Here is a 27548-nt window from a genome sequence, read left to right as displayed (position 1 = left end):
ACAGGGTTGATGTGAAACCTGATATAAAAGGGTTGTTGTGAAATCTAGTTTAAAAGGGTTGATGTGAAATCTAGTTTAAAACGGTTGATGTGAAACCTAGTTTAAAAGGGTTGATGTGAAATCTAGTTTAAAAGGGTTGATGTGAAACCTGGTTTAAAAGGGTTGATGTGAAACCTAGTTTAAAAGGGTTGTTGTGAAATCTAGTTTAAAAGGGTTGATGTGAAACCTGGTTTAAAAGGGTTGTTGTGAAATCTAGTTTAAAAGGGTTGATGTGAAATCTAGTTTAAAAGGGTTGATGTGAAACCTGGTTTAAAAGGGTTGATGTGAAATCTAGTTTAAAAGGGTTGATGTGAAATCTAGTTTAAAAGGGTTGATGTGAAACCTGGTTTAAAAGGGTTGATGTGAAACCTAGTTTAAAAGGGTTGATGTGAAACCTAGTTTAAAAGGGTTGATGTGAAATCTAGTTTAAAAGGGTTGATGTGAAATCTAGTTTAAAAGGGTTGATGTGAAACCTGGTTTAAAAGGGTTGATGTGAAACCTAGTTTAAAAGGGTTGATGTGATATCTAGTTTAAAAGGGTTGATGTGAAACCTGGTTTAAAAGGGTTGATGTGAAATCTAGTTTAAAAGGGTTGATGTGAAATCTAGTTTAAAATGGTTAATGTGAAACCTGGTTTTAAAGGCTTGATGTGAAATCTAGTTTAAAAGTGTTGATGTGAAATCTAGTTTAAAAGGGTTGATAAGAAACCTGGTTTAAAAGGGTTGATGTGAAACCTGGTTTAAAAGGGTTGATGTGAAACGTGGTTTAAAAGGGTTGATGTGAAATCTAGTTTAAAAGGTTGATGTGAAACCTGGTTTAAAAGGGTTGATGTGAAACCTAGTTTAAAAGGGTTGTTGTGAAATCTAGTTTAAAAGGGTTGATGTGAAATCTAGTTTAAAACGGTTGATGTGAAACCTGGTTTAAAAGGGTTGATGTGAAATCTAGTTTAAAAGGGTTGATGTGAAACCTGGTTTAAAACGGTTGATGTGAAATCTAGTTTAAAAGGGTTGATGTGAAATCTAGTTTAAAAGGGTTAATGTGAAACCTGGTTTAAAAGGGTTGATGTGAAATCTAGTTTAAAAGTGTTGATGTGAAATCTAGTTTAAAAGGGTTGATAAGAAACCTGGTTTAAAAGGGTTGATGTGAAACCTGGTTTAAAAGGGTTGATGTGAAACGTGGTTTAAATGGGTTGATGTGAAATCTAGTTTAAAAGGGTTGATGTGAAACCTGGTTTAAAAGGGTTGATGTGAAACCTGGTTTAAAAGGGTTGATGTGAAATCTAGTTTAAAAGGGTTGATGTGAAACCTAGTTTAAAAGGGTTGATGCGAAATCTAGTTTAAAAGGGTTGATGTGAAATCTAGTTTAAAAGGGTTTGATGTGAAACCTGGTTTAAAAGCGTTGATGTGAAACCTAGTTTAAAAGGGTTGATGTGAAATCTAGTTTAAAAGGGTTGATGTGAAACCTGGTTTAAAAGTGTTGATGTGAAATCTAGTTTGAAAGTCTTGATGTGAAATCGAGTTTAAAAGGGTTGATATGAACCTGGTTTAAAAGTGTTGATGTGAAATCTAGTTTGAAAGTCTTGATGTGAAATCTAGTTTAAAAGGGTTGATGAGAAACCTGGTTTAAAAGTGTTGATGTGAAATCTAGTTTGAAAGTCTTGATGTGAAATCTAGTTTAAAAGGGTTGATGTGAAACCTGGTTTAAAAGTGTTTGATGTGAAATCTAGTTTAAAAGGGTTGATGTGAAATCTAGTTTAAAAGGGTTGATGTGAAACCTGGTTTAAAAGGGGTGATGTGAAACCTAGTTTAAAAGGGTTGTTGTGAAATCTAGTTTAACAGGGTTGATGTGAAACCTGGTTTAAAAGGGTTGTTGTGAAATCTAGTTTAAAAGGGTTGATGTGAAATCTAGTTTAAAACGGTTGATGTGAAACCTAGTTTAAAAGGGTTGATGTGAAATCTAGTTTAAAAGGGTTGATGTGAAACCTGGTTTAAAAGGGTTGATGTGAAACCTAGTTTAAAAGGGTTGTTGTGAAATCTAGTTTAAAAGGGTTGATGTGAAACCTGGTTTAAAAGGGTTGTTGTGAAATCTAGTTTAAAAGGGTTGATGTGAAATCTTGTTTAAAACGGTTGATGTGAAACCTGGTTTAAAAGGGTTGATGTGAAATCTAGTTTAAAAGGGTTGATGTGAAATCTAGTTTAAAAGGGTTGATGTGAAACCTGGTTTAAAAGGGTTGATGTGAAACCTAGTTTAAAAGGGTTGATGTGAAACCTAGTTTAAAAGGGTTGATGTGAAATCTAGTTTAAAAGGGTTGATGTGAAATCTAGTTTAAAAGGGTTGATGTGAAACCTGGTTTAAAAGGGTTGATGTGAAACCTAGTTTAAAAGGGTTGATGTGATATCTAGTTTAAAAGGGTTGATGTGAAACCTGGTTTAAAAGGGTTGATGTGAAATCTAGTTTAAAAGGGTTGATGTGAAATCTAGTTTAAAAGGGTTAATGTGAAACCTGGTTTTAAAGGCTTGATGTGAAATCTAGTTTAAAAGGGTTGATGTGAAATCTAGTTTAAAAGGGTTGATGTGAAACCTAGTTTAAAAGGGTTGATGCGAAATCTAGTTTAAAAGGGTTGATGTGAAATCTAGTTTAAAAGGGTTTGATGTGAAACCTGGTTTAAAAGCGTTGATGTGAAACCTAGTTTAAAAGGGTTGATGTGAAATCTAGTTTAAAAGGGTTGATGTGAAACCTGGTTTAAAAGTGTTGATGTGAAATCTAGTTTGAAAGTCTTGATGTGAAATCGAGTTTAAAAGGGTTGATATGAACCTGGTTTAAAAGTGTTGATGTGAAATCTAGTTTGAAAGTCTTGATGTGAAATCTAGTTTAAAAGGGTTGATGAGAAACCTGGTTTAAAAGTGTTGATGTGAAATCTAGTTTGAAAGTCTTGATGTGAAATCTAGTTTAAAAGGGTTGATGTGAAACCTGGTTTAAAAGTGTTTGATGTGAAATCTAGTTTAAAAGGGTTGATGTGAAATCTAGTTTAAAAGGGTTGATGTGAAACCTGGTTTAAAAGGGGTGATGTGAAACCTAGTTTAAAAGGGTTGTTGTGAAATCTAGTTTAACAGGGTTGATGTGAAACCTGGTTTAAAAGGGTTGTTGTGAAATCTAGTTTAAAAGGGTTGATGTGAAATCTAGTTTAAAACGGTTGATGTGAAACCTAGTTTAAAAGGGTTGATGTGAAATCTAGTTTAAAAGGGTTGATGTGAAACCTGGTTTAAAAGGGTTGATGTGAAACCTAGTTTAAAAGGGTTGTTGTGAAATCTAGTTTAAAAGGGTTGATGTGAAACCTGGTTTAAAAGGGTTGTTGTGAAATCTAGTTTAAAAGGGTTGATGTGAAATCTTGTTTAAAACGGTTGATGTGAAACCTGGTTTAAAAGGGTTGATGTGAAATCTAGTTTAAAAGGGTTGATGTGAAATCTAGTTTAAAAGGGTTGATGTGAAACCTGGTTTAAAAGGGTTGATGTGAAACCTAGTTTAAAAGGGTTGATGTGAAACCTAGTTTAAAAGGGTTGATGTGAAATCTAGTTTAAAAGGGTTGATGTGAAATCTAGTTTAAAAGGGTTGATGTGAAACCTGGTTTAAAAGGGTTGATGTGAAACCTAGTTTAAAAGGGTTGATGTGATATCTAGTTTAAAAGGGTTGATGTGAAACCTGGTTTAAAAGGGTTGATGTGAAATCTAGTTTAAAAGGGTTGATGTGAAATCTAGTTTAAAAGGGTTAATGTGAAACCTGGTTTTAAAGGCTTGATGTGAAATCTAGTTTAAAAGTGTTGATGTGAAATCTAGTTTAAAAGGGTTGATAAGAAACCTGGTTTAAAAGGGTTGATGTGAAACCTGGTTTAAAAGGGTTGATGTGAAACGTGGTTTAAAAGGGTTGATGTGAAATCTAGTTTAAAAGGGTTGATGTGAAACCTGGTTTAAAAGGGTTGATGTGAAACCTAGTTTAAAAGGGTTGTTGTGAAATCTAGTTTAAAAGGGTTGATGTGAAATCTAGTTTAAAACGGTTGATGTGAAACCTGGTTTAAAAGGGTTGATGTGAAATCTAGTTTAAAAGGGTTGATGTGAAATCTAGTTTAAAAGGGTTGATGTGAAACCTGGTTTAAAAGGGTTGATGTGAAACCTAGTTTAAAAGGGTTGTTGTGAAATCTAGTTTAACAGGGTTGATGTGAAACCTGGTTTAAAAGGGTTGTTGTGAAATCTAGTTTAAAAGGGTTGATGTGAAATCTAGTTTAAAACGGTTGATGTGAAACCTAGTTTAAAAGGGTTGATGTGAAATCTAGTTTAAAAGGGTTGATGTGAAACCTGGTTTAAAAGGGTTGATGTGAAACCAAGTTTAAAAGGGTTGTTGTGAAATCTAGTTTAAAAGGGTTGATGTGAAACCTGGTTTAAAAGGGTTGTTGTGAAATCTAGTTTAAAAGGGTTGATGTGAAATCTAGTTTAAAACGGTTGATGTGAAACCTGGTTTAAAAGGGTTGATGTGAAACCTAGTTTAAAAGGGTTGATGTGAAATCTAGTTTAAAAGGGTTGATGTGAAACCTGGTTTAAAAGGGTTGATGTGAAATCTAGTTTAAAAGGGTTGATGTGAAATCTAGTTTAAAAGGGTTAATGTGAAACCTGGTTTTAAAGGGTTGATGTGAAATCTAGTTTAAAAGTGTTGATGTGAAATCTAGTTTGAAAGTCTTGATGTGAAATCTAGTTTAAAAGGGTTGATGAGAAACCTGGTTTAAAAGTGTTGATGTGAAATCTAGTTTGAAAGTCTTGATGTGAAATCTAGTTTAAAAGGGTTGATGTGAAACCTGGTTTAAAAGTGTTGATGTGAAATCTAGTTTAAAAGGGTTGATGTGAAATCTAGTTTAAAAGGGTTGATGTGAAACCTGGTTTAAAAGGGTTGATGTGAAACCTAGTTTAAAAGGGTTGTTGTGAAATCTAGTTTAACAGGGTTGATGTGAAACCTGGTTTAAAAGGGTTGTTGTGAAATCTAGTTTAAAAGGGTTGATGTGAAATCTAGTTTAAAACGGTTGATGTGAAACCTAGTTTAAAAGGGTTGATGTGAAATCTAGTTTAAAAGGGTTGATGTGAAACCTGGTTTAAAAGGGTTGATGTGAAACCTAGTTTAAAAGGGTTGTTGTGAAATCTAGTTTAAAAGGGTTGATGTGAAACCTGGTTTAAAAGGGTTGTTGTGAAATCTAGTTTAAAAGGGTTGATGTGAAATCTAGTTTAAAACGGTTGATGTGAAACCTGGTTTAAAAGGGTTGATGTGAAATCTAGTTTAAAAGGGTTGATGTGAAATCTAGTTTAAAAGGGTTGATGTGAAACCTGGTTTAAAAGGGTTGATGTGAAACCTAGTTTAAAAGGGTTGATGTGAAACCTAGTTTAAAAGGGTTGATGTGAAATCTAGTTTAAAAGGGTTGATGTGAAATCTAGTTTAAAAGGGTTGATGTGAAACCTGGTTTAAAAGGGTTGATGTGAAACCTAGTTTAAAAGGGTTGATGTGATATCTAGTTTAAAAGGGTTGATGTGAAACCTGGTTTAAAAGGGTTGATGTGAAATCTAGTTTAAAAGGGTTGATGTGAAATCTAGTTTAAAAGGGTTAATGTGAAACCTGGTTTTAAAGGCTTGATGTGAAATCTAGTTTAAAAGTGTTGATGTGAAATCTAGTTTAAAAGGGTTGATAAGAAACCTGGTTTAAAAGGGTTGATGTGAAACCTGGTTTAAAAGGGTTGATGTGAAACGTGGTTTAAAAGGGTTGATGTGAAATCTAGTTTAAAAGGTTGATGTGAAACCTGGTTTAAAAGGGTTGATGTGAAACCTAGTTTAAAAGGGTTGTTGTGAAATCTAGTTTAAAAGGGTTGATGTGAAATCTAGTTTAAAACGGTTGATGTGAAACCTGGTTTAAAAGGGTTGATGTGAAATCTAGTTTAAAAGGGTTGATGTGAAATCTAGTTTAAAAGGGTTGATGTGAAACCTGGTTTAAAAGGGTTGATGTGAAACCTAGTTTAAAAGGGTTGTTGTGAAATCTAGTTTAACAGGGTTGATGTGAAACCTGGTTTAAAAGGGTTGTTGTGAAATCTAGTTTAAAAGGGTTGATGTGAAATCTAGTTTAAAACGGTTGATGTGAAACCTAGTTTAAAAGGGTTGATGTGAAATCTAGTTTAAAAGGGTTGATGTGAAACCTGGTTTAAAAGGGTTGATGTGAAACCTAGTTTAAAAGGGTTGTTGTGAAATCTAGTTTAAAAGGGTTGATGTGAAACCTGGTTTAAAAGGGTTGTTGTGAAATCTAGTTTAAAAGGGTTGATGTGAAATCTAGTTTAAAACGGTTGATGTGAAACCTGGTTTAAAAGGGTTGATGTGAAACCTAGTTTAAAAGGGTTGATGTGAAATCTAGTTTAAAACGGTTGATGTGAAACCTGGTTTAAAAGGGTTGATGTGAAATCTAGTTTAAAAGGGTTGATGTGAAATCTAGTTTAAAAGGGTTAATGTGAAACCTGGTTTTAAAGGGTTGATGTGAAATCTAGTTTAAAAGTGTTGATGTGAAATCTAGTTTAAAAGGGTTGATAAGAAACCTGGTTTAAAAGGGTTGATGTGAAACCTGGTTTAAAAGGGTTGATGTGAAACGTGGTTTAAATGGGTTGATGTGAAATCTAGTTTAAAAGGGTTGATGTGAAACCTGGTTTAAAAGGGTTGATGTGAAACCTGGTTTAAAAGGGTTGATGTGAAATCTAGTTTAAAAGGGTTGATGTGAAACCTAGTTTAAAAGGGTTGATGCGAAATCTAGTTTAAAAGGGTTGATGTGAAATCTAGTTTAAAAGGGTTTGATGTGAAACCTGGTTTAAAAGCGTTGATGTGAAACCTAGTTTAAAAGGGTTGATGTGAAATCTAGTTTAAAAGGGTTGATGTGAAACCTGGTTTAAAGTGTTGATGTGAAATCTAGTTTGAAAGTCTTGATGTGAAATCGAGTTTAAAAGGGTTGATATGAACCTGGTTTAAAAGTGTTGATGTGAAATCTAGTTTGAAAGTCTTGATGTGAAATCTAGTTTAAAAGGGTTGATGAGAAACCTGGTTTAAAAATGTTGATGTGAAATCTAGTTTGAAAGTCTTGATGTGAAATCTAGTTTAAAAGGGTTGATGTGAAACCTGGTTTAAAAGTGTTGATATGAAATCTAGTTTAAAAGGGTTGTTGTGAAATCTAGTTTAACAGGGTTGATGTGAAACCTGGTTTAAAAGGGTTGTTGTGAAATCTAGTTTAAAAGGGTTGATGTGAAATCTAGTTTAAAACGGTTGATGTGAAACCTAGTTTAAAAGGGTTGATGTGAAATCTAGTTTAAAAGGGTTGATGTGAAACCTGGTTTAAAAGGGTTGATGTGAAACCTAGTTTAAAAGGGTTGTTGTGAAATCTAGTTTAAAAGGGTTGATGTGAAACCTGGTTTAAAAGGGTTGTTGTGAAATCTAGTTTAAAAGGGTTGATGTGAAATCTAGTTTAAAACGGTTGATGTGAAACCTGGTTTAAAAGGGTTGATGTGAAATCTAGTTTAAAAGGGTTGATGTGAAATCTAGTTTAAAAGGGTTGATGTGAAACCTGGTTTAAAAGGGTTGATGTGAAACCTAGTTTAAAAGGGTTGTTGTGAAATCTAGTTTAACAGGGTTGATGTGAAACCTGGTTTAAAAGGGTTGTTGTGAAATCTAGTTTAAAAGGGTTGATGTGAAATCTAGTTTAAAACGGTTGATGTGAAACCTAGTTTAAAAGGGTTGATGTGAAATCTAGTTTAAAAGGGTTGATGTGAAACCTGGTTTAAAAGGGTTGATGTGAAACCTAGTTTAAAAGGGTTGTTGTGAAATCTAGTTTAAAAGGGTTGATGTGAAATCTAGTTTAAAACGGTTGATGTGAACCCTGGTTTAAAAGGGTTGATGTGAAATCTAGTTTAAAAGGGTTGATGTGAAATCTAGTTTAAAAGGGTTGATGTGACACCTGGTTTAAAAGGGTTGATGTGAAACCTAGTTTAAAAGGGTTGATGTGAAACCTAGTTTAAAAGGGTTGATGTGAAATCTAGTTTAAAAGGGTTGATGTGAAATCTAATTTAAAAGGGTTGATGTGAAACCTGGTTTAAAAGGGTTGATGTGAAACCTAGTTTAAAAGGGTTGATGTGAAATCTAGTTTAAAAGGGTTGATGTGAAACCTGGTTTAAAAGGGTTGATGTGAAATCTAGTTTAAAAGGGTTGATGTGAAATCTTGTTTAAAAGGGTTAATGTGAAACCTGGTTTTAAAGGGTTGATGTGAAATCTAGTTTAAAAGTGTTGATGTGAAATCTAGTTTAAAAGGGTTGATAAGAAACCTGGTTTAAAAGGGTTGATGTGAAACCTGGTTTAAAAGGGTTGATGTGAAACGTGGTTTAAATGGGTTGATGTGAAATCTAGTTTAAAAGGGTTGATGTGAAACCTGATTTAAAAGGGTTGATGTGAAACCTGGTTTAAAAGGGTTGATGTGAAATCTAGTTTAAAAGGGTTGATGTGAAACCTAGTTTAAAAGGGTTGATGCGAAATCTAGTTTAAAAGGGTTGATGTGAAATCTAGTTTAAAAGGGTTTGATGTGAAACCTGGTTTAAAAGCGTTGATGTGAAACCTAGTTTAAAAGGGTTGATGTGAAATCTAGTTTAAAAGGGTTGATGTGAAACCTGGTTTAAAAGTGTTGATGTGAAATCTAGTTTGAAAGTCTTGATGTGAAATCGAGTTTAAAAGGGTTGATATGAACCTGGTTTAAAAGTGTTGATGTGAAATCTAGTTTGAAAGTCTTGATGTGAAATCTAGTTTAAAAGGGTTGATGAGAAACCTGGTTTAAAAGTGTTGATGTGAAATCTAGTTTGAAAGTCTTGATGTGAAATCTAGTTTAAAAGGGTTGATGTGAAACCTGGTTTAAAAGTGTTGATGTGAAATCTAGTTTAAAAGGGTTGATGTGAAATCTAGTTTAAAAGGGTTGATGAGAAACCTGGTTTAAAAGGGTTGATGTGAAACCTAGTTTAAAAGGGTTGATGTGAAATCTAGTTTAAAAGGGTTGATTTGAAACCTGGTTTAAAAGGGTTGATGTGAAACCTAGTTTAAAAGGGTTGTTGTGAAATCTAGTTTAAAAGGGTTGATGTGAAACCTGGTTTAAAAGGGTTGTTGTGAAATCTAGTTTAAAAGGGTTGATGTGAAATCTAGTTTAAAACGGTTGATGTGAAACCTGGTTTAAAAGGGTTGATGTGAAATCTAGTTTAAAAGGGTTGATGTGAAATCTAGTTTAAAAGGGTTGATGTGAAACCTGGTTTAAAAGGGTTGATGTGAAACCTAGTTTAAAAGGGTTGTTGTGAAATCTAGTTTAACAGGGTTGATGTGAAACCTGGTTTAAAAGGGTTGTTGTGAAATCTAGTTTAAAAGGGTTGATGTGAAATCTAGTTTAAAACGGTTGATGTGAAACCTAGTTTAAAAGGGTTGATGTGAAATCTAGTTTAAAAGGGTTGATGTGAAACCTGGTTTAAAAGGGTTGATGTGAAACCTAGTTTAAAAGGGTTGTTGTGAAATCTAGTTTAAAAGGGTTGATGTGAAATCTAGTTTAAAACGGTTGATGTGAACCCTGGTTTAAAAGGGTTGATGTGAAATCTAGTTTAAAAGGGTTGATGTGAAATCTAGTTTAAAAGGGTTGATGTGACACCTGGTTTAAAAGGGTTGATGTGAAACCTAGTTTAAAAGGGTTGATGTGAAACCTAGTTTAAAAGGGTTGATGTGAAATCTAGTTTAAAAGGGTTGATGTGAAATCTAATTTAAAAGGGTTGATGTGAAACCTGGTTTAAAAGGGTTGATGTGAAACCTAGTTTAAAAGGGTTGATGTGAAATCTAGTTTAAAAGGGTTGATGTGAAACCTGGTTTAAAAGGGTTGATGTGAAATCTAGTTTAAAAGGGTTGATGTGAAATCTTGTTTAAAAGGGTTAATGTGAAACCTGGTTTTAAAGGGTTGATGTGAAATCTAGTTTAAAAGTGTTGATGTGAAATCTAGTTTAAAAGGGTTGATAAGAAACCTGGTTTAAAAGGGTTGATGTGAAACCTGGTTTAAAAGGGTTGATGTGAAACGTGGTTTAAATGGGTTGATGTGAAATCTAGTTTAAAAGGGTTGATGTGAAACCTGGTTTAAAAGGGTTGATGTGAAACCTGGTTTAAAAGGGTTGATGTGAAATCTAGTTTAAAAGGGTTGATGTGAAACCTAGTTTAAAAGGGTTGATGCGAAATCTAGTTTAAAAGGGTTGATGTGAAATCTAGTTTAAAAGGGTTTGATGTGAAACCTGGTTTAAAAGCGTTGATGTGAAACCTAGTTTAAAAGGGTTGATGTGAAATCTAGTTTAAAAGGGTTGATGTGAAACCTGGTTTAAAAGTGTTGATGTGAAATCTAGTTTGAAAGTCTTGATGTGAAATCGAGTTTAAAAGGGTTGATATGAACCTGGTTTAAAAGTGTTGATGTGAAATCTAGTTTGAAAGTCTTGATGTGAAATCTAGTTTAAAAGGGTTGATGAGAAACCTGGTTTAAAAGTGTTGATGTGAAATCTAGTTTGAAAGTCTTGATGTGAAATCTAGTTTAAAAGGGTTGATGTGAAACCTGGTTTAAAAGTGTTGATGTGAAATCTAGTTTAAAAGGGTTGATGTGAAATCTAGTTTAAAAGGGTTGATGAGAAACCTGGTTTAAAAGGGTTGATGTGAAACCTAGTTTAAAAGGGTTGATGTGAAATCTAGTTTAAAAGGGTTGATTTGAAACCTGGTTTAAAAGGGTTGATGTGAAACCTAGTTTAAAAGGGTTGTTGTGAAATCTAGTTTAAAAGGGTTGATGTGAAACCTGGTTTAAAAGGGTTGTTGTGAAATCTAGTTTAAAAGGGTTGATGTGAAATCTAGTTTAAAACGGTTGATGTGAAACCTAGTTTAAAAGGGTTGATGTGAAATCTAGTTTAAAAGGGTTGATGTGAAACCTGGTTTAAAAGGGTTAATGTGAAACCTAGTTTAAAAGGGTTGTTGTGAAATCTAGTTTAAAAGGGTTGATGTGAAACCTGGTTTAAAAGGGTTGTTGTGAAATCTAGTTTAAAAGGGTTGATGTGAAATCTAGTTTAAAACGGTTGATGTGAAACCTGGTTTAAAAGGGTTGATGTGAAATCTAGTTTAAAAGGGTTGATGTGAAACCTAGTTTAAAAGGGTTGATGTGAAACCTGGTTTAAAAGGGTTGATGTGAAACCTAGTTTAAAAGGGTTAATGTGAAACCTGGTTTTAAAGGCTTGATGTGAAATCTAGTTTAAAAGTGTTGATGTGAAATCTAGTTTAAAAGGGTTGATAAGAAACCTGGTTTAAAAGGGTTGATGTGAAACCTGGTTTAAAAGGGTTGATGTGAAACGTGGTTTAAAAGGGTTGATGTGAAATCTAGTTTAAAAGGGTTGATGTGAAACCTGGTTTAAAAGGGTTGATGTGAAACCTAGTTTAAAAGGGTTGATGTGAAATCTAGTTTAAAAGGGTTGATGTGAAACCTAGTTTAAAAGGGTTGATGCGAAATCTAGTTTAAAAGGGTTGATGTGAAATCTAGTTTAAAAGGGTTTGATGTGAAACCTGGTTTAAAAGCGTTGATGTGAAACCTAGTTTAAAAGGGTTGATGTGAAATCTAGTTTAAAAGGGTTGATGTGAAACCTGGTTTAAAAGGGTTGATGTGAAATCTAGTTTAAAAGGGTTGATGTGAAATCTAGTTTAAAAGGGTTGATGTGAAATCTAGTTTAAAAGGGTTGATGTGAAACCTGGTTTAAAAGGGTTGATGTGAAATCTAGTTTAAAAGTGTTGATGTGAAATCTAGTTTAAAAGGGTTGATGTGAAACCTGGTTTAAAAGGGTTGATGTGAAATCTAGTTTAAAAGGGTTGATGTGAAATCTAGTTTAAAAGGGTTGATGTGAAATCTAGTTTAAAAGGGTTGATGTGAAACCTGGTTTAAAAGGGTTGATGTGAAATCTAGTTTAAAAGGGTTGATGTGAAATCTAGTTTAAAAGGGTTGATGTGAAACCTGGTTTAAAAGGGTTGATGTGAAACCTAGTTTAAAAGGGTTGATGTGAAATCTAGTTTAAAAGGGTTGATTTGAAACCTGGTTTAAAAGGGTTGATGTGAAACCTAGTTTAAAAGGGTTGTTGTGAAATCTAGTTTAAAAGGGTTGATGTGAAACCTGGTTTAAAAGGGTTGTTGTGAAATCTAGTTTAAAAGGGTTGATGTGAAATCTAGTTTAAAAGGGTTGATGTGAAACCTGGTTTAAAAGGGTTGATGTGAAATCTAGTTTAAAAGGGTTGATGTGAAATCTAGTTTAAAAGGGTTGATGTGAAACCTGGTTTAAAAGGGTTGATGTGAAACCTAGTTTAAAAGGGTTGTTGTGAAATCTAGTTTAACAGGGTTGATGTGAAACCTGGTTTAAAAGGGTTGTTGTGAAATCTAGTTTAAAAGGGTTGATGTGAAATCTAGTTTAAAACGGTTGATGTGAAACCTAGTTTAAAAGGGTTGATGTGAAATCTAGTTTAAAAGGGTTGATGTGAAACCTGGTTTAAAAGGGTTGATGTGAAACCTAGTTTAAAAGGGTTGTTGTGAAATCTAGTTTAAAAGGGTTGATGTGAAACCTGGTTTAAAAGGGTTGTTGTGAAATCTAGTTTAAAAGGGTTGATGTGAAATCTAGTTTAAAACGGTTGATGTGAAACCTGGTTTAAAAGGGTTGATGTGAAATCTAGTTTAAAAGGGTTGATGTGAAATCTAGTTTAAAAGGGTTGATGTGAAACCTGGTTTAAAAGGGTTGATGTGAAACCTAGTTTAAAAGGGTTGATGTGAAACCTAGTTTAAAAGGGTTGATGTGAAATCTAGTTAGAAAGGGTTGATGTGAAATCTAGTTTAAAAGGGTTGATGTGAAACCTGGTTTAAAAGGGTTGATGTGAAACCTAGTTTAAAAGGGTTGATGTGAAATCTAGTTTAAAAGGGTTGATGTGAAACCTGGTTTAAAAGGGTTGATGTGAAATCTAGTTTAAAAGGGTTGATGTGAAATCTAGTTTAAAAGGGTTAATGTGAAACCTGGTTTTAAAGGCTTGATGTGAAATCTAGTTTAAAAGTGTTGATGTGAAATCTAGTTTAAAAGGGTTGATAAGAAACCTGGTTTAAAAGGGTTGATGTGAAACCTGGTTTAAAAGGGTTGATGTGAAACGTGGTTTAAAAGGGTTGATGTGAAATCTAGTTTAAAAGGGTTGATGTGAAACCTGGTTTAAAAGGGTTGATGTGAAACCTAGTTTAAAAGGGTTGATGTGAAATCTAGTTTAAAAGGGTTGATGTGAAACCTAGTTTAAAAGGGTTGATGCGAAATCTAGTTTAAAAGGGTTGATGTGAAATCTAGTTTTAAAGGGTTTGATGTGAAACCTGGTTTAAAAGCGTTGATGTGAAACCTAGTTTAAAAGGGTTGATGTGAAATCTAGTTTAAAAGGGTTGATGTGAAACCTGGTTTAAAAGGGTTGATGTGAAATCTAGTTTAAAAGGGTTGATGTGAAATCTAGTTTAAAAGTGTTGATGTGAAATCTAGTTTAAAAGGGTTGATGTGAAACCTGGTTTAAAAGGGTTGATGTGAAATCTAGTTTAAAAGGGTTGATGTGAAATCTAGTTTAAAAGGGTTGATGTGAAATCTAGTTTAAAAGGGTTGATGTGAAACCTGGTTTAAAAGGGTTGATGTGAAATCTAGTTTAAAAGGGTTGATGTGAAATCTAGTTTAAAAGGGTTGATGTGAAACCTGGTTTAAAAGGGTTGATGTGAAACCTAGTTTAAAAGGGTTGATGTGAAATCTAGTTTAAAAGGGTTGATTTGAAACCTGGTTTAAAAGGGTTGATGTGAAACCTAGTTTAAAAGGGTTGTTGTGAAATCTAGTTTAAAAGGGTTGATGTGAAACCTGGTTTAAAAGGGTTGTTGTGAAATCTAGTTTAAAAGGGTTGATGTGAAATCTAGTTTAAAAGGGTTGATGTGAAACCTGGTTTAAAAGGGTTGATGTGAAATCTAGTTTAAAAGGGTTGATGTGAAATCTAGTTTAAAAGGGTTGATGTGAAACCTGGTTTAAAAGGGTTGATGTGAAACCTAGTTTAAAAGGGTTGTTGTGAAATCTAGTTTAACAGGGTTGATGTGAAACCTGGTTTAAAAGGGTTGTTGTGAAATCTAGTTTAAAAGGGTTGATGTGAAATCTAGTTTAAAACGGTTGATGTGAAACCTAGTTTAAAAGGGTTGATGTGAAATCTAGTTTAAAAGGGTTGATGTGAAACCTGGTTTAAAAGGGTTGATGTGAAACCTAGTTTAAAAGGGTTGTTGTGAAATCTAGTTTAAAAGGGTTGATGTGAAACCTGGTTTAAAAGGGTTGTTGTGAAATCTAGTTTAAAAGGGTTGATGTGAAATCTAGTTTAAAACGGTTGATGTGAAACCTGGTTTAAAAGGGTTGATGTGAAATCTAGTTTAAAAGGGTTGATGTGAAATCTAGTTTAAAAGGGTTGATGTGAAACCTGGTTTAAAAGGGTTGATGTGAAACCTAGTTTAAAAGGGTTGATGTGAAACCTAGTTTAAAAGGGTTGATGTGAAATCTAGTTTAAAAGGGTTGATGTGAAATCTAGTTTAAAAGGGTTGATGTGAAACCTGGTTTAAAAGGGTTGATGTGAAACCTAGTTTAAAAGGGTTGATGTGAAATCTAGTTTAAAAGGGTTGATGTGAAACCTGGTTTAAAAGGGTTGATGTGAAATCTAGTTTAAAAGGGTTGATGTGAAATCTAGTTTAAAAGGGTTAATGTGAAACCTGGTTTTAAAGGCTTGATGTGAAATCTAGTTTAAAAGTGTTGATGTGAAATCTAGTTTAAAAGGGTTGATAAGAAACCTGGTTTAAAAGGGTTGATGTTAAACCTGGTTTAAAAGGGTTGATGTGAAACGTGGCTTAAAAGGGTTGATGTGAAATCTAGTTTAAAAGGGTTGATGTGAAACCTGGTTTAAAAGGGTTGATGTGAAACCTAGTTTAAAAGGGTTGATGTGAAATCTAGTTTAAAAGGGTTGATGTGAAACCTAGTTTAAAAGGGTTGATGCGAAATCTAGTTTAAAAGGGTTGATGTGAAATCTACTTTAAAAGGGTTTGATGTGAAACCTGGTTTAAAAGCGTTGATGTGAAACCTAGTTTAAAAGGGTTGATGTGAAATCTAGTTTAAAAGGGTTGATGTGAAACCTGGTTTAAAAGGGTTGATGTGAAATCTAGTTTAAAAGGGTTGATGTGAAATCTAGTTTAAAAGGGTTGATGTGAAATCTAGTTTAAAAGGGTTGATGTGAAACCTGGTTTAAAAGGGTTGATGTGAAATCTAGTTTAAAAGTGTTGATGTGAAATCTAGTTTAAAAGGGTTGATGTGAAACCTGGTTTAAAAGGGTTGATGTGAAATCTAGTTTAAAAGGGTTGATGTGAAATCTAGTTTAAAAGGGTTTGATGTGAAACCTGGTTTAAAAGGGTTGATGTTAAACCTAGTTTAAAAGGGTTGATGTGAAATCTAGTTTAAAAGGGTTGATGTGAAACCTGGTTTAAAAGGGTTGATGTGAAATCTAGTTTTAAAGGGTTGATGTGAAATCTAGTTGAAAAGGGTTGATGTGAAACCTGGTTTAAAAGGGTTGATGTGAAATCTAGTTTAAAAGGGTTGATGTGAAATCTAGTTTAAAAGGGTTGATGTGAAACCTGGTTTAAAAGGGTTGATGTGAAACCTAGTTTAAAAGGGTTGATGTGAAATCTAGTTTAAAAGGGTTGATGTGAAATCTAGTTTAAAAGGGTTGATGTGAAACCTGGTTTAAAAGGGTTGATGTTAAATCTAGTTTAAAAGGGTTGATGTGAAATCTAGTTTAAAAGGGTTGATTTGAAACCTGGTTTAAAAGTGTTGATGTGAAACCTAGTTTAAAAGGGTTGATGTGAAATCTAGTTTAAAAGTGTTGATGTGAAACCTAGTTTAAAAGGGTTGATGTGAAATCTAGTTTAAAAGGGTTGATGTGAAACCTGGTTTAAAAGGGTTGATGTGAAACCTAGTTTAAAAGGGTTGATGGGAAACCTTGTTTAAAAGGGTTGATGTGAAATCTAGTTTAAAAGGGTTGATGTGAAATCTAGTTGAAAAGGGTTGATGTGAAATCTAGTCTAAAAGGGTTGATGTGAAACCTGGTTTAAAAGGGTTGATGTGAAACCTAGTTTAAAAGGGTTGATGTGAAATCTAGTTTAAAAGGGTTGATGAGAAACCTGGTTTAAAAGGGTTGATGTGAAACCTGGTTTAAAAGGGTTGATGTGAAACCTGGTTTAAAAGGGTTGATGTGAAACCTAGTTTAAAAGGGTTGATGTGAAATCTAGTTGAAAAGGGTTGATGTGAAATCTAGTTTAAAAGGGTTGATGTGAAACCTAGTTTAAAAGGGTTGATGTGAAATCTAGTTTAAAAGGGTTGATGTGAAACCTAGTTTAAAAGGGTTGATGTGAAATCTAGTTTAAAAGGGTTGATGTGAAACCTAGTTTAAAAGGGTTGATGTGAAATCTAGTTTAAAAGGGTTGATGTGAAACCTAGTTTAAAAGGGTTGATGTGAAATCTAGTTTAAAAGGGTTGATGTGAAACCTAGTTTAAAAGGGTTGATGTGAAATCTAGTTTAAAAGGGTTGATGTGAAACCTAGTTTAAAAGGGTTGATGTGAAATCTAGTTTAAAAGGGTTGATGTGAAACCTAGTTTAAAAGGGTTGATGTGAAATCTAGTTTAAAAGGGTTGATGTGAAACCTAGTTTAAAAGGGTTGATGTGAAATCTAGTTTAAAAGGGTTGATGTGAAATCTAGTTTAAAAGGGTTGATGTGAAATCTAGTTTAAAAGGGTTGATGTGAAACCTGGTTTAAAAGGGTTGATGTGAAACCTGGTTTAAAAGGGTTGATGTAAAAATTGAAAACGGTTGATGTGGAAATTGAAAAGGGTTAATGTGAAACCTGTTTTTTCCTGCAAAAGAGAAAACTTTCAATTTAATTAGAAAATCTGGTGAGATGAGAAAATAATTGTTTTTCTTATCTTATGACATAGAAAATTCTTATGACATAGAAAATTCTTATGATAAATAGGCCAGCTGGCTTCGTACCTGGCACGAGTTATCTTAGGTGATCAGACAATGATAACTGCCATATCTCAGACTTCAAGTGCATTGTTCATGTGACGATAGACCTGATGCGGGGGGAGGTAGAATTAAACATCCTCCCAGTCGGAATAAGAGTTAGAAAATGAATGAAAAAAAGAAAGAAAGGTATATATCTGCACCAATCGATGTGACAGTTAGAAGTAGAAAATCCGTTGACCATGGTAGTCAGAAAGGAGAATTCCTACAGATTGAAAAATGAAAATGCTACTAAAAACTTATGACATTGTAATAAGTTGACGATTGTTAATCAAGTTCTAGAAGAACAGAAACAGCTTGAATCTTAATATAATGTGAAGCATAATATACTTGATAGACTCCATTCTGATTGCTCACTAAATCCACGTCACAAGGAGACAGATCCTAGATTTAGGCTTCGTCAATCTAAAATCGCCCCGAACTTGAGAATCAAGCCAGTCCAAAACCATTTTAAGTAAAAAATGCATTTAAAAGTTTTTTCTTTTTCTATACAAGCGTAACATTGTAACTTTTACTCAAAATAACATTTTTTTACACAAAAAAGAATAGCCGTTGAATATTTTTTTTGTGCTTTTAGAAGTGATCTTTGCTCCTTAGTGGTGCAACTCTGCTGACCAACGATTTCGCTTTTGATCTTTGACAACTTGGGGGGGGGGGCGAGTGGTAATTTGACAGATCTGGACCCTTTGACATCTGTGGTCTTCATCAGAATGGAAACCTTTTTGTAAGCAGGTACCAAGTGACCAACCAAAACCTCATAATATCCAAAATCGTGCCCATAACAAAGAGGAGGAGGAGGAGGAGTACAGGAAGAACCATCAATAGCGAATATTATATTGCATTATTGGTCCGATTGAGGAAGAAATCGGCCAATACGGCCATGAATTTAGAATAAAAAAGTTTTTTTACACAAAGATAATGCACAATATTATAAGTTGATCAGAACGATGGCAAAACTTCATAAATTGCACTTCTGCAATGCCCGGATTCTCTAGATATGGCCTTCAGCAACTACTAGCTGTTTTCACACCTCAAAATAATCGTCCATGGAAAGAATTTTCACTCCAATGAAGAAGTAATATTGTAGACTCACATATTTTGAACCTAAAGTCAAGTCGTTCTGCAAAATCATCATCGAATTATTACAGAAGTATTGGAATCAGTACATCACTCCAGAAGGAAACTATGTGGATGAATAAAGTAAACATTTTCCTAAAATCCTTGTGTTTTATTCGATAGACACAAGACTTATTGACTATTTTTTCAAAAACCTCTAGGAAGCATTTTTTGGACACTTATAGAACTAATTGAAAAACCATAGCTTGAGGTTGAATAGATTAAAGAATGAGACTAAGTGTTTTGGATTCATTATTAAAAAAGGAAGATATTAAACCAGATCTAGACAAAGTAGACAGTAAAAGAGGATTTATATAAAAAAAAAAACATGGTTTATTATAAGTAGGTTTTTGCCGTTTGCAGTTTAGCAAGGGTTCTGATAGATTTGTTTCAAAATATGTATGTTTAAGATGGACGGTTGATTGTTAAAGAGTTTTGATAGTCTCAAGGAGCAATTGATGGTAATGTCTCTGATAACTTACCCTGACCTAAACAAGCCCATGATTCTCTATACTGATGTCAGTGATCAGTGTACAGGTGTAGTCTTCATCCAAATATATTAATCCCAGAATGGACAAGTACCAGTATACCCGAATAAGCACTGTTGTTTTTTCTGGTCCCATAATGAATTGTGTAGATTGGTTAATAAATTGGCACAAACACTTGGTATTGTATCTGAGCTGATATTTATAGGGATATTTCAGCAGTTTAGAGATCTTTCTCTTAGTGATCGTCAGGAGCTCATGAATCTCCACCTTTCTGGGTTATCAAATTGAAAAATCGGCTGCAGATTGAAATGTGATGAGAAAACGGTACGAAAGACTGCGCAAAAGCACCAAAACACCAGCAGTGTTCATGATGCCCCTAAATCTGGTCGTACTAGAGTTACTTCTGACAGGGAAGACAATGCTATCAAGATCTATAGCTTAAGAAACAGATTTGAAATGGCTCTGCAAATCCAACAACAGTGTAATCTTGTTAAAAAGTGCTCTCTTTCTATTGCCAAGAAGAGATTAAAGGAATTTAATTTGCGAGGATATGTTGCAAGACACAAACCAATGATTTCTGTAAAGAACAGAAAGCGCCGTCTGGACTTCGTCAGATGCAATGAAAATCATGACTCTTCAAAAGTGCTTTTTAGCGACGAAAGCAAGTTTAATAGGCAAGGCAGTGATAGTAGGTAGTACGTCTGTTGGAGAAAAGACTAAGAATTTAATCCTAGGTGCTCAGTTTCAACACTGCAAGGTTGAGGGAGGTTCAGTTTTGATGTAGGGCATTATTAGTACCAATGGTCCAGGGCCTATAGTTCGCTTGCAATGTCGAATTAATTCGACCAAGTACATTAATATGTTGACTGAGCATTTTCTACCCTACTTTGGTTGGAATTTGGATGATAGTCCCATCTTCATGCAGGATATTGCTCCCATTCACACAGCTGGCAATGTCAAGAGGTTCCTGGAAGAGCATGATATTCCGTGTTTGGATTGGCCTGCACAATCTCCAGACCTCAATCCTATCGAAAACATATGGCATTACATCAAGCAACAGCTACGCAATGATAAAATTTCAAAGAACTTTGGACAAAATTAAAGAAAAGTGGGATGCCCTTCCCCGGAGCATTGCTGCAGTCTAATTCAAGGAATTACCAAAAGATTGTAGGCTGTCAAATTGCAGAAAGTCTATGCTACTAAATATTAAGTAGTTCATTGTATTCCTGTTGTATTTGTGTTGCATTAATGTTCTAAAGTTACATTTAAACAACAATTTTCCATTGTGCAGACTTTCTTTTTTCTTCTCAATTTGAAATTATTTTTTAAATTGACGAGAACACTAGAATGTTTCAATTAAAAGTCAAATATGAACAGGTAAAATTACAGAAGAATAAAAGGCCAATCACATGAGGTATAGGTTGTTTAAACAGTTACAAAAAATTCGGCTTAAATTAAATTTGCAGTTTTTGAAAAAATTACAAGTGCGGACTTTCTTTTTAGCGCCTGTATATATTTGTTATTCGTTTATTGATTATATAAACAAATATTAATTACAAACAAAGGATGCACATTTTTCCGAATGCGTGCGTTTTTATTTTAATTTTTCTGATAGAGTTTTGTTACACAGAACATTATGACAACATACAATACAATTTTATTTCTAAAAAAATTATACTTAATTAGATAAAATGTCTCATGTACTTTATATTTTACATCTACATTAAAAATACATGCACCCAGTTACCTTCGACACTTTGCTTACAGTAGACTAATTAATTTCTGTGAATATGATTTTCATAGCAACAAAAACAAAAACAAAAAAGCATGTATTTATCTTTGAATCCTCGACTAAGGAAAATCCACCAAAATAGTTTGATTGTCGTCTGCCACTTATTAAAATTAATACACTGTTATGAGATTATCTCAACACATAAATGGTTGACACGAAAGCAATCATTCAAACATAAACAGAGGTTCTTTTGTCCATTATTATTAAAACGAAATAAAATTTAATCTTGCTCAAAAACCAAATAAGCTGTATAAAATTTACGTTCATTCACCCTGCATCGATACAAGTGCAAATCGACATTATAACATTGTAAGTGTATTCAAATTCTTTTTACTTTTGCCTTAAATTAATGCACCTGTTTACTTGAGATAAGTTTCTTTTTTCCAAATAACTTCCTTTATTTACATAGCTCTTCGCTTTGCTTGAAATAATTTCTCCTTTCCTTACTTGTAAAGATCAGAATTTCAGACGTTAAATTAAATATACGATGAGATACCTATATATCTTTTTTTACTATTCTATGATATTACATTCAATATAGGATTTCAAAGTCAAATTACAATTTTATGGTATTTTTTCCATTAAACTCTTAGGTGAAAGTGCAGAATAGTTAACAAGGGCCTTCTCCATGTTCAGAACGGCTTTCTAAATATTAACGTTATTATTTCAGCATTGTTTGTACACTGCAATAATGCCAAAAATTCTTACACTTCTGAATGTGTGCATTTTTTCATTTTTGAAGTACTAAGAATTTCAGACGTTGTTTTTCCTTTATATATAACTAGCGGGGGTACCCGGCGTTGCCCGGGTGTGGAGAGATTTTATGGTAATGGTATTTAGCAACGGAGCCCTAAAAGAATTAAAAAAATTAACCAATCCCCTAAAAAACTGAACACAGCAGCAAGTATGATGACGTGGCAAAAATGCCAACAAAAAAACGTGACCCCCTCCTTGTAAAAAACGGTCCAGTTGACAGTGGAAAAATTAATGTTTTTGGCCAATGTTTGGATAGTTGTCAGCTGGAAGATAGAACTTTCAAACAATACCAATTTTGTCAGTGTCGAAAGTTTTAGCGAGACATACATACATACATACATGCATGCATGCATATATACACACATACATACATACATACATACATACATACGTACGTACATACATACATTCACACACACATTTTGCCTTTTATATATATAGAAGATATAAGACATAAGAATTTCAGGCGTTAACTCAAATATACGAAAACATATCTATATATCTTTTTTTATTCTTAAACCGATTAGAAAAACAAATATTAATTTCATACAAAAATTCTTACGTTTCCGAATGCGTGCGTTTTTTTCAGGAATTGCACGTTACATTACATATACGGAAATATGCCTATATATATATATATATATATATATATATATATATATATATATAGTTTTATATTGTTTTAACAAAAACCAAGACATCAAGTTGGTTGGTTGGTTGGTTGGTTGGTTGGTTGTTTTTGTTTTATGGCATATCAACCCTTTTCAGGTTATTTAATGCCGAATCCAAAGATTTTGAAGAAAGATGTTTTAATAGAATATATTTGTTGTTTTCAAGTCAGTTTCTATTTAACCCATAGTTGGAACCCTTACAGGTACTACCACTCCGGGTCAGAGTGGACCTGGGAGCAATGGCAATTAAAGGGTGGCTCCACACTCCCCAAAGCCTGCAAGCTGGGTCCTTACCAATGGATATAGTTTAAGGTCATATCCAGGACCCAAGACATCAAGGAATGGATTGATAGCAACAAATAGTGTATTTCATCGTTAGTTACAATTGTAATTTTATTTATTTATCGATTAGATAAACAAATATTAATTTCAAACAAACAATGTAAGTTTTCCGAATGCTTGCATTTTTTTTAGTTTGTATTTTTCTGATAAAATTTCCTTACAAATTTTTGCATGCATGTTGGTAGTTCTGTTTTGTGGTATTTTAGAAATTTTTTCTGAAACATTTACTGCATTCAAATAATTTTAAGACAATTATAACTCAAAATAGACGTTTATCTTCGTACAAAATAGAATTTTTCATAAACATTAAATTCTGGGATAATACCGTAGAAGTACCAAAATCCTTATATTTTTGCATGCATGCGTTTCTTGTTTTTTGTTTTGAGAAAGTTTTCCTTACACATTTATTGATTTATCATAATTGCAATAGACTTGTGAAAATACAGGACAGAGATTTACTTTAATACAAAATACAAATTTTTGTAACTGGTAAATTATAAATAATCATTAAATTCTGAGGAAACTATTTCATTTTTTCGAATTTTTCGATTATTGTAACAAAACTCCCTCTCTATCTCTGTCTGTCTGTCTGTCTGTCTCTCTCTATCTCTCTCTCTCTCTCTCTCTCTCTCTCTCTCTATATATATATATATATATATATATATATATATATATATATATATATATGTATATATACTAGCAAAAGTACCCGTACCCACAATTTTATTATACCATCCCTATTTAAGTTAAAACATACTTATCAAAGTATTCTTATATACATCTATATCAAAACCACTTGTAAAAGTTTTTTTTAATTTTAAAATTTTTTATTTCCATACTTTGTGGACCAGGCATGAACACAAACCCCACAATTTTAATGAACCACCATTCTGCCAGATCAAACATACCCATTCCTGTGTCTCGATACATCTTCTATCATTATATGTAATCAGTTTTTTAAAATAGTCCATCGTATAGGAGCCTATTCGTGACCACACACACACACACACACACACACACACACACACACACACACACACACACACACACACACACACACACACACACACACACACACTCAGCTTTATATATATATGTGTGTGTATATATATATATATATAGAGAGAGAGAGAGAGAGAGAGAAAGAGAGAGAAAGAGAGAGAGAGAGAGAGACAAACACACACACAGTACATATATTTAATCTTAAAATTTATTTATACATACATCTTGAATTATTTACTACATAGTGCATTTCATGAGACACTCTATATATACATCTTATTTTCTTTCCTAATGCTCCTAATCTAAAATTTTAATCTCTTTTTATTACCAAGGTTACAACAAAAGGTGGTTTGAGATACAACGCCATGGATAAAGGAAAATATCAGCAGAAGATCAAGGTTGTCATAAAGATTCACAGCTCATCTGCAAAATGAATCCCAAGAAGAACGAGACTGTAGACTTTTCCTTAACCAAGCAAGCAACGCTGCTGGAGTTGAACAAGAGTCCTAAGTAGAATGGGACGCTAGACAGTTCCAAATCAAGACATTAAATGCTGCTCCTTGTAGACCAGAATCCCAAGAAGCTCAGGAGATGAGACATTCCGAACAAGAACTGCAACAGCCCATGAGCATGAATCCCAAGAAGCTCGGGAGGCCAGAGTTTGAAAACAGAACAAGAACTGCTGTATCTCGCAGTCAAGAATCTCAACCAAATCGCAATTTTAGATTGCTTCAGAACATGACAAGAAATGCTGCTACTCGAGAACAAGAATCTCTACAGGGATGGGATGGTAGCTATGGTATTATGAGGCAAAGAGTATGCACTTATTAATTTTTTAATAATTCTGGGGCTGCTTTTTCATATTCTTCCACCCATGCTTATGCGACGGATCCTGTTGTTGCTATTAGTACTATGTCTCACCAGTGTAATTTTTCTCTAGCATTGAAATTAAACAGTGAAATAAAAGGAATTTGTTGCTGAGGAGGAAAGGTAAAATCGCCACATTTGGAGCATCCTCCTCAACTACTCTGGAACCTCCTTCGAGGTACACCTAATCAATCAAAGTTGTTTCTTAAGAATATAAGGCAATATAATTGTGCATTTCAAATGACTTCTTTTTGGTGCTGACAAAATAGTTGCTGAAGAAGGCTTCATGCCAACCTTTAGAGTACAAGGCCAGGTTCAATATCTCCATTACCTGATTGGTTCAATATCTCCATTACCTAAGAACAACCGAATTTCTTGCAGATTTATTTTATGAGTGATTATCAGGACCACAGTAACCGACGCTGTCAAATTTTTCAGCACCTTGATTATCAAATTGTTAGCGATCTTCAGTATATGTTTAGTGAATGCAATCACCTGATTCATTCTTTAAAACATCTTGCGGAGATTTCTGTGTAGTCATTTTTTTAGAAAGAAGACTAGCAGGGGAGCATGTACGCTGCTGCAATGCACATACAACCAATGAAGTTGCCATATTAATGGTTGGTAAGGCATCTTATGACAAGGATATTGTTACTAGTCCACATAACTATAGATATTGTCTTAAACCCTACAGGAACGGGAAAACAATGTATAACAATAACTCATAGGTCTTATGATTCCCTCTAGGGAAGGACAAAATGGATATACTTTTCACATCATGCAGGTGGTCCCTGATAATGGTCAGATCAGCCTCAACAAAAAAGTATCTGCCAAGGACTTTTATGCATTCAGGATACAGAGAGCTTTCCCTACAATTTCTGGTGGATATGTGTGCAAAAGTGGAGACTGAGAGACTTCTTTACATAAGACAAAATCAATCAAAACTCAGAGTAGATTCTTATGTTCATTATCAATAATGCTGGTAAATTAGTCATTCTCCCTTATAATTTTACTGGAGGGCAACGTTATATGCATGAATTGACATAGGACGCCATGTTTTTTGTAAGGGAAACCAGATTTATTCATCATTTTTACATGCAATCCCAAATGGGAAGAAATCAAATTTCATTTGTTTGCAGAGCAAGAACCACACCACAGGCAGGACTTGATTGCCAAATTTTTTCATCAGAAACTAAAAAAATTGATTGTTTTGTTAAATAATCATCAAATAAAAAAAGAAAAATAGAAGCATCAAACTAACGAGAAAAGATTTCAGAGCATCTAGATTAACTCTACTAAAGTCATCATGAATCGTTACACCATCAAGGAGTTGATATTTATCATATAGTGGTATTTTCAGTTGAATTTAAATTTCAAATCCGTCAGCTTCTTTTGGGACACCCTGTATTAGCAGTAATAAAGCTGTTTGGAGGTTATTGAGCTTCCCTATTCATGAAAGGTATCCTCTCGGTAATGAATCTTGATGTACACCTGGAAAATGGGCAAAGAATTTACTTTAATCTGGAAAATCCACGGAATGTTGAACAAAAACTTCATGCTCCTAGGTTAACAACTCTTACGTCTTTTTTGAACTTTGCATGGCAATGATTTTGCATGTCCTCTTTTTTATAATTGACCACACAAATGCTACACATGGGACAAAGCCCGTAAGAAATGGAAACGTAGACAAAAAGGGAATAGAGTTGAAGGTCAGTTAAATGTTTTCAGTTCTTATTGTACATTTGGCAGAGTGTACACTGTCCATCCAACTAATTTTGGATGCTACTTCTTCTGCATCCTTCTGCATAAACTTAAACGACCAAAGAGTTTTCAGGACCTGAAAACAGTTAATGGACAAATTATTGAAACATTTAGACATACATGTCTCTCCCTTAGTCTACTACAGAATGATTCACACTGGAACAAAACTATGGATTAAGCATCACTTTTCCATTCACCCGAGCAGTTATGTAGTTTATTTGCCATTATGCTTCATAAAAACATTAATCTTTCTGCTAATTGTCTTTAAAAACAAATACAAGAAATGTAAGTTTTCTTGAAAATAAATTTTCACCCAACAATTTATGGTAAAAAAATTTATCTTTTCTTGGAAAAAGCAACAGCATTTATTGAGAAAAAATTGCCAAAAAATAATAAAATAAATAATAATAAATGCAATTTCTCTTGAGGAAGATAGACACAGATATATATATATATATATATATATATATATATATATATATATATATATATATATATATATATATATATTCAGTAAAATTTACAGTATTTTTTTTTGTTATTTTTTATTTATTGTATTTCTATTTCTTTCCGGTTTGTTTGTTTTGAAATTTGTCTGCGTGTCTTAATTTGCTTGGCTTAATCCAGTCACTATCAGTCGAGCCCAAACCATAATTGACGAAAAATCTCGGGGATCCGTGTCAAATTCTGCAAGAGTACCAAAATATATATATATATATATATATGGAGTATTCATTGTACAGGTCGGCCGATAAAAAGGGTGCTTCTTAACTATTGTAGAGAAATCCGACAGCTGAAAAGTTGGTATTTAGTTTTAAAAAACATGAAAACTACTTACATTTTTTTACAAATTTTAACAATGTTATCTACCTAATTGTCCTGTCACAATTATTTAAGTCTTCCACATTTCAACGAAAAAATGATTTCGGCTATGCTTGTTTTGTCATGTGAGATGCGACATAAACACAAGGGAAATTTCTTTGAAAACTATTTTCTTTAATAATTAATTTCTACATTATCGTTTTTCGCAAGTTTTTGATAGTTTCATTACTGTAACATGGCAATTCAGTAGATACTATTAATTTCACTTGAAAATCAATACGTCGATTTCCGAATTTTGCTAAAATAATGTTTACGAGTATTTTCATTAATTACATTTGAAAGCAATATATTTTCTCAAGAAAAATGTGTAGGATATTTATTTGAATAAAAAACCAAAAGTTTGCCAAACTATTTCCTGTTTTTTAGAACTTATCCTATAGCATTTTTACATCCTTTCCTCCTTTCTTTCTTCCTTCTGAATTATCATCGGTCTCCCACTTACTTTGTGGGTATATTCTTTAAACAGTTTTCTTTTAAATTTTTCTATCAATTTAGTTTTGCTAAAACACTATACTTTCATGCAAAAAGAAAATCGGCTAAATTTTTTACTTTACGAGATTTTCCAGTGTGTGCTCACAGACATGTGTATAGTACAAT

General features: G+C 33.4%; 1 protein-coding gene across 22 annotated transcripts in view; it reads right to left on the bottom strand.

Moving 5' to 3' along the window:
* LOC145283699 (uncharacterized) overlaps window positions 1-27548 on the bottom strand; it is an 88716-nt gene that overhangs the window by 11487 nt on the left and 49681 nt on the right. For 8 of the 22 annotated variants that reach the window (XR_013868692.1, XR_013868700.1, XR_013868693.1 and 5 more), the window contains one exon: window positions 26541-26756. The exons of 3 other annotated variants lie outside the window; for them this stretch is intronic. The gene's annotated coding sequence lies outside the window, so the exon portion shown is untranslated. Of the gene's footprint in view, window positions 1-26539; window positions 26757-27548 lie in introns of those variants that run through there. 11 more of the 22 variants (XR_013868688.1, XR_013868685.1, XR_013868691.1 and 8 more) reach the window with 3 other exon arrangements.

The sequence above is a fragment of the Euprymna scolopes genome, chromosome 8, assembly GCF_053919585.1.
Source record: "Euprymna scolopes isolate OS-2025 chromosome 8, ASM5391958v1, whole genome shotgun sequence".
In the NCBI taxonomy this organism is placed as follows: domain Eukaryota; kingdom Metazoa; phylum Mollusca; class Cephalopoda; order Sepiida; family Sepiolidae; genus Euprymna; species Euprymna scolopes.
Note: the sequence above shows the minus strand (reverse complement) of the source record. Positions and strands in the feature narration are given on the sequence as shown.